The following is a 7,231-nucleotide window of genomic DNA, read 5'->3' as shown; positions in this document are numbered from 1 at the left end:
GGGGAACGGTTAAGCCCCCCCCCCCCAACCAACACCGCCTTTGTGACGGGATCACCGTTGCCGCGGGAGGCCGCATGCGCACAGCCGTCCGCGTTCTCGCGGCCCCGCGCGTGCGCTCTCGGGCCGCCGCGCTGTGCCTCCCCCGCTCCCCCCCGCTCTTTTTCTTACGACGTCACTAGTTACTAACGGCCGCCGCCGACGAGACCGAGGCTTGGAAATTTGTTTTCTTCTCGCCTGAAAGGAATCGCAAACATACCAATAAGGAAAACAAAGACTTAACGAGTGTTTCCTCCCCAACTCACCAAAGCACGTTTCCCGGGCTGGAGCTGCTGAAAATGCGGGCCGAGGCACCGCCCGCGCGACGCTTATATAGGGGACCGCCCACCGAGGAGGATCACGTGACTCTCAGTTTGTTCGCGCGCCTATAGGTCGCTACCACGCATGCGCCGAGGAGTGGCGGGGACGGGGGAAGGGAAAGGACGGCCAACAAAAAACACATTAGCATCCGGGTATTAATTCAACTTTCTCCCTCCAAAAAGACTCCCGTATGAGTCATCCGGGGTCTTGCTTGGTTTGCGCAGGCTTCCGCATCCGTCCTCTTCCCTAGAAGAAAAGAGAGCTTCACGTTCCGGCTGCTTCCGCTTCCCGTTAGAAGCCCCCCACGTGGGAAGCAAAAAGAGTAGAAATCATAGCAATCAGTTAAAAAAAAATAATTAATGAAACCGGTCGGGTTGGAGTCTTTTGTTCCAGTATCTGAAATAATCATCCACTGTATCTCCAAAACTTCTTTCGCTTCTTGGAGGAGCCCGATCCCTCGCTGGGTGTAGACCCTGGCCGGCGGAGGAGTTTGAGAAAATGGAGATGTAGATGAGCGTGGGAAAAGGAGAAGTCACACGCGGGTATTTAGTGTCTTCCGTTTCTAAGCCGGCCTTTTAGAAACCCGCGTCTCAGGCTTCTTGGCGCCTGGGTACAGTTCGTAACCGGCAGAAGGAAAAAAAACTCATTTCGTTTCTTTTTCAGATTTTGTATTTATACACTTATTTTATTAATCGCCCGATCTCTGCTATTGCGGGGCTCTGTACAATATCCATAAATACATAGCAAGATAAAAACAATAACAGATTTCAGGAAAAGATCAGATATAGAATCCTGATTAATCCAGTTTCAGACTGCCGGCTACTTCGCGGGCAGGGGGGAAGAGGGCTTGCAAACAATGCTCCCTCTAAACTATGGAGTCTTGTGAGCAAACATTCTGCTTTGTGAGCTGCTGGCATTAAAGTTGTGAGCGAGGGATTTGGCTGCTGCATAAATTAGTTTGCTCTGGAGCCGTCCTCCCTGAGCTAAGGGAAAAACGTGTGAGCTGGATGCTAAAATGAGCTAGATCACACTAACTCAGTTTAGAGGGAACACGGCTTGCAAATATAAACAGCAGAAGGAACGCCCGCGAAACGAGGTGGGGGGTGGGGTACGTCCACGTGTTTTCTCGGCTGTGGCTCCCGCCGTGCGGAATAACCTTCCCCAGGAAAGCTCCCAATCTCCTGGCTTTCCGCAAAATATGCAAATCTGAACTATTCGAAATGTCTGCTCAGGTCCTAAAGTTGCGCTGCACAAAATGGTTGACAAACCTACTTGGGTAAACAATGGAGTCTGTGGTCTGTACTGCCACTTAGAGCTTATTGTAAGTAGGATCTTATTATGTGATTTCTGCGCTTTTTAATGTATCATGCGAATAGTTATGTTCCGCTTCAGTTCTTTCTAGTGGTTCTAGACTTCTGACATTCTAATGCAATCGTTACTGAATGTCCCATTTGGTTGATTGTTACTGGCTCGCTATGGGTAATCCGATTTGTGTCCCTGTGAGAAATGTAAATACTTTATTTTAATGCGACTGGCAGTTAGAACGAGGAGGGACAGCAGAAAAGGATTGGGCCGGCACAAACTAAATAGTCCATTTTCTTTTCTTCTTCTTCTTTTTTAACTTTCTTTATTGGTTCTCCCAGAACAGAAAAGAGAAAAAGAACATAAATACTTGTTACAACGAAGTGCTACAACAAACAGTAATGTCTCTTCACATCTCATATTTAGCATAACCAAACCATACATCAATCCACTGGCTCTTTTCCTCAAAATTACATACGTAGTATTTCTATATCAGTAACCAACTATTATAAACAAACAGCTTTCTAATGTTCACAGATTTTTCAGATATTGAATACACAACATAAAATAAATGGCCTTATTCATTTTCTTCTTAATTGGTTAGCATTTATTTATCACTAGCCATGTAGACTTTCCTCCCTTATCTTATCTATAACACTTCACATGTTTCAAGCACGGAAACAACTTCAATGCACTTTCCACCTGGATTTTACTGTGTAAACTGGCATAATCCAGTTGGAAAATGCATTGAAAGTGGATTATTTAGTGTGTGTGATTGCAATCTTTGACACACCACGGTGAAAGGGGGACGGGGAACCTTACAGTCCTCTTCCTAGCCTGTGCTTGCTCTGCAGAAGAGAGGAAATGAAACACCAAAATGCACAGAACCTGGCCAATTGCACCAGAAATCATTGTAACCAGTTTGCTACTACCCTGAAGCATCAGTCATTACTGTGGGCACATTACTGTAACGCCACCCATCTTGCTAACTCTACAAGGGGACATTTGACTGTGCTGCTTAAGGTGGGCTTGGCCAAAGCTCTGGATCTAACCTGGCACTGTTGCAAGTTGCTTGTCACAGTATCTGCTTGTGTGCAGCCTGGTGGCGTTGGGAGCCTTGCTGGAACGAAAGTTGGCAACCCCCCTCGTCTGCTTAGCATTCTCGACTCTCTGTCTCTTATTTCATTAGGATTTGATAGGGAGAGGTCGGTTCTTTGTCCGCTACTTGTTAATAAGCTCAGCTGTCCAGTATGAAACTTATACTGGGGGGGGAGTTGCCAACTCCCTCATCCCAGTAAGCTCCTGTGCCTTCGCAAGCTTGCCTTAACAGACTACGGAGAGACAGGCAGAACCAGCCAATGAACAGGATGGGTGTGCTGGGCAGAGGTCTGTCTGAGTGGCTTGTGCTCTGGAAAGGAATAGGAAAGGGATCTGTTTGCACAGCGCTGCTGTTGCAAGGGGGAGGCTTCTCAGGTTGTGCATCCGCATCCACCACCACTTTTGGTGTTTTATAAGCCATCCAGCCTGTAGGACAGAAAGTTGGGGAGGGGGGCAGATGGAGGCAAGGAACCTCCCCTGCCTGCTGCAGAGGGATGGTGTGTGCGGGGGGGGGGGGTTGTTGTCAAACCAAGCGATTGGTGTGCTGGTCTGCCAGTTAGCATGAGTTACCCTTCCCAAGTAATTGTATTTGATAGTGCGTCACACACTTACTCAGCCCAACCTACCTCACAGGGTTGTTGTGAGGATAAAATGGAGGAGAGGAGAACGATGTAAGGCACTTTGGGGTCCCCATTGGGGAGAAAGGTGGGGTGCAAATGAATTAAGTACCTTAATAAATTATCCACCCTGCCTGGGACTCTCTAGGACAGGGGCCCCCAACGTGGTGCCCACTAATGCTCCCTCTCAGCTGTGGAGTCTTGTGAGCAAAAATTCTACTTCGTGAGCTACCGGCATTAAAGTTGTGAGTGAGCGATTTGGCTCCTGCATAAGTTAGTTTGTCCTTCCTGTGCGAAGACAAAAATGTGAGAGCCAGAGGCTACAAAACGGTGAGCTAGCTCACACTAACTCAGCTTAGAGGGAACTCTGATGCCCACCAAGTGTTTTTAGAAAGTGAATGGGTTCGGGTCCCGGCTCTTTTTGTAGCAGGCACTCCTTTGCATATTAGGCCACACCCCCATAATGTAGCCAATCCTCCAAGAGCTTACAGAGCTCTTCTTACAGGGGCTACTGTAAGCTCTTGGAGGATTGGCTACATTAGGGATGTGTCGCCTAAGATGCAAAGGAGTACCTGCTACGGCAGGGTGTGTGTTACCCGGCAGGGCTTCTGAGTGGCTGCTGAAGATTTGATTAGTTGTGACGATTTTTTGAAAAATTGCTTTGGCAGCCGCTGACACCACAGCTTGAGGTTATTCGCTTTGTGACCGGAGGTAAGCTATCTATTTACTTATTTTTCGCATTTATATCCCGCCCATCCTGTAGATGAGCTCAGGGCGGGTTACAGCATTTCAATAAATACAATAAAATTTAAAACACATTATAAACATATACAATCAATAATCACAGCTTGCCGTAGGGAAAAAGCGGCCCACTGATGTAGATAAATATGACCGGTTATCAGTGGGTGCGAGATAGTCACCTCGGGGGAGGGGGGAACAGCTCCGTTTTGCAGGTCCTGCGGAATTGAATAAGATCCCGCAGGGCCCTGATCTCAGTAGGGATCATGTTCCAACAGGTGGGTCGAGCATGTTCCAACAGCCTGGTCGAGGCTAGGTAGATGTCCTTTGGGCCAGGGATCACCAGGAGGTTTTTGATATCAGAGCGTAATGCGCTCTTAGAGGTGTATATGGGAAGAGGCGGTCCCTTAGGTATGTTGGTCCCAGGCCGTGTAAGGCTTTGAAGGTTATTACCAACCAATGCAGCTGACAAAGCACATGCCGAATGTGAGCCTGCACAGGTGTCGACGTCAGCAGGCACGCCACCGGATTTTGTACCAACTGTTATTTCCGGATCAGCTTCAGGGGTAAGCCTGCGTAGAGTGAGTTGCAGTAATCAAGCCTGGGAGTGACCATTGCATGGATCACCAAAGCTAAGTCACGGGGGGGTGAGAGAGGGCTTCAGTAGCCTGATCTGCCTAAGATGGAAAAATGGGACAAAATTTGGGGCGGGCCCCACCTCCTGCAGTGACCATTTTCTGGCTGCGCCTATCACCCATTGTCAGAATTCCAAAGGTGCCTACAGGTTCAAAAAGCTTGAGGACCCCTGCTCCAGGACTCTGGAGTAGCCATCCCCATGTGAGGCTGGAACGCAGGAATGATGGTGTAATGATTCCATGTTTTGGTGTGTGTGTTCCTTTAAATGTATATGAGGAGATTCTGTGATATGAGAGAGACAAGTATGGAAGAGTTTTGAAGAGAGTCTGTGTGACTCTGAAAGTTATGAAGGATTGAAGAGAGAACATAGTCTGTGTTAATATGGAATTCTGAGTCAAATTCTGTGTGAATAAGTCCAACGGTTTAGTCTGTGTGACTAGTTGATTCTATTCAGTGTGAATAAAACAAAGAGGCTAGCCTGTGTGGCTATATATATGTGTATAAGCCTGTCAGAGTGGAGTTTGGAGTTTGAGAGACTGGTTGTGGCACCAAGCTTTGCCAGTTATATTTACAAGTTCCTTTCTTCAGCAGATGTTCAAAATAACCAGAAACCTATTTTGTTCTTTATTAAATAAATCTTTTTTGTTTAAACTTATCCCAAAAATCAATACAGTACTTCCTCAGGGCCACATAGTCCTCTGAAGTGCCCAGACCCTAGGTCATACTACCAAAAGAGAGAGAGATTTGGAATTTTTAATTCCTGGTGGCAGCATAAAACTACCAAGTTTATATACACAGAGAGTGTTTAAAGGTAAAACCGTTTCCCCTATAAGTGAGGATGCCACAGACAGTACAATATTCCTGTACACTGCCATTATGCTATGATTTTCTTCTACCATTCTCCTTGCTCTGATCTCTGTGGTTGGTGTCTGAATGCACTGTGCCATATCTACTGCCTGTGTGGCTAGTGAACCGATGCCGAGCGCATGAAATGTGGGGTCTAGTCTGTCCTTAGCCCCAGCTGGTACCATCTGGCAAGCATTTGCAACTTCTTTGGTCTTAATTGAAGTGAGATTTGTGTTGGGGCTGAGGAAAGCAAGGTGGAATTACTTTCAGGGGGGGGGTTGTCTTCAGAAAGTACAGTGGGTTTCAGAAATGGGTTAAGAGAACATAAGAACATAAGAGAAGCCAATGTTGGGTCAGGCCAATGACCCATCCAGTCCAACACTCTTGTCACACAGTGGTCAAAAATACCAGGTGCCATCAGGAGGTCCATCAGTGGGGCCAGGACACTAGAAGCCCTCCCACTGTTGCCCCCCACCCCAAGCACCAAGAAGACAGAGCATCACTTGCCCCAGAGTCCCTATCTATACCTTGTGGCTAATAGCCACTGATGGACCTCTGCGCCATATGCTTATCCAATTCCCTCTTGAAGCCGTCCATGCTTGTAGCCGCCGCCACCTCCTGTGGCAGTGAATTCCATGTGTTAATCACTCTTTGGGTGAAGAAGGACTTTCTTTTATCCGTTCTAACCCGACAGCTCAGCAATTTCATTGAGTGCCCACGAGTTCTTGTATTGTGAGAAAGGGAGAAAAGGACTTCTTTCTCTACCTGCTCTATCATCCCATGCAAAATCTTACAAACCTCCTCCCTGCCTGCTTTGATTGCAAGCAGAAAAGAGCAGGGGTATGTCCGTGTGGTGGTGGTGACGGCAGGGAGAAGAAAACTCACACCGCTATCGGATGCAAACTCCTGGTGTTGTTCCTAGGGTTGTCAGCGCCGGATGGGGAAATACCTGGAGATTTCGGGTGGTGGAGTTTGTGGCAGGAAGAGACAGAGGTTTGTGGGAGGGAGGGACCTCAGCAGGGTATAATGCCGCAGAGTCCGTCCTCCAAAAGCATCCGTTTTCTCCAGGGGGACTGATCTCGGTCGCCTGGAGATCAGTTGTAATGGCGGGAGATCTCCAGGTGTTACCTGGAGGGTGGCAACCCAACACACGGAGTTAGGTTGCTGACCTCTGGGTGGAACCTGGGGATTTCCCGGAATGACAGCTGATCCCCAGACCACAGAGATCAGTTCTCCTGGAGAAAATGGCTGCTTGGGAGGATGGACTCTATGGTTGGGCTAGATGACCCTGGAGGTCCCTTCCGATTCTATGTGTTATACTCAGCCAAGGTCCCTCCCTAATCCACTCCCTCCCCAGACTCCCTCCCAGATCTCCAGGGATCTCAGAGCCTGAGGTTGGCAACCGTGTAATGGGGACATGCTGGAAGACACATTCCTTTTGCTGTGTGGTTCCGAGGCTGTGAAGGGTTTTAAAGGTCGTAACCAGGACCTTGAATTGAAACTCACCCGTTACGCCAAAGGAGAAGGAGGCTGGCGATCAAAGTCCACCCTCCAAAGCAGCCATTTTCTCATGTATCCACCTCAGACCACGTGCGTGGCCATTTCACCACGCGGTCATGCAAAGCGGCTGAGCTTCG

The 7,231-nt window shown here is 48.1% G+C and overlaps 2 protein-coding genes across 3 annotated transcripts in view; one reads left to right on the top strand and one right to left on the bottom strand.

Annotated features, from left to right (window-relative positions):
- The window catches only part of LOC107115739 (RNA-binding protein 3-like), a 5,169-nt gene extending 4,793 nt beyond the window's left edge, over nucleotides 1-376 (bottom strand). For both annotated transcript variants that reach the window (XM_015417500.1, XM_015417501.1), the window contains exon 1: nucleotides 303-376. The gene's annotated coding sequence lies outside the window, so the exon portion shown is untranslated. The remainder of the gene's footprint in view (nucleotides 1-302) is intronic.
- A 1,135-nt stretch (nucleotides 377-1,511) lies between these two features.
- The window catches only part of LOC107115738 (lysozyme C-like), a 41,426-nt gene continuing 35,706 nt past the window's right edge, over nucleotides 1,512-7,231 (top strand). Inside the window, exon 1 of the mRNA XM_015417499.1 lies at nucleotides 1,512-1,678. The gene's annotated coding sequence lies outside the window, so the exon portion shown is untranslated. The remainder of the gene's footprint in view (nucleotides 1,679-7,231) is intronic.

This window comes from Gekko japonicus, unplaced genomic scaffold (assembly GCF_001447785.1).
Source record: "Gekko japonicus isolate JY-2015 unplaced genomic scaffold, Gekko_japonicus_V1.1 scaffold3869, whole genome shotgun sequence".
In the NCBI taxonomy this organism is placed as follows: Eukaryota; Metazoa; Chordata; class Lepidosauria; order Squamata; family Gekkonidae; genus Gekko; species Gekko japonicus.
Note: the sequence above shows the minus strand (reverse complement) of the source record. Positions and strands in the feature narration are given on the sequence as shown.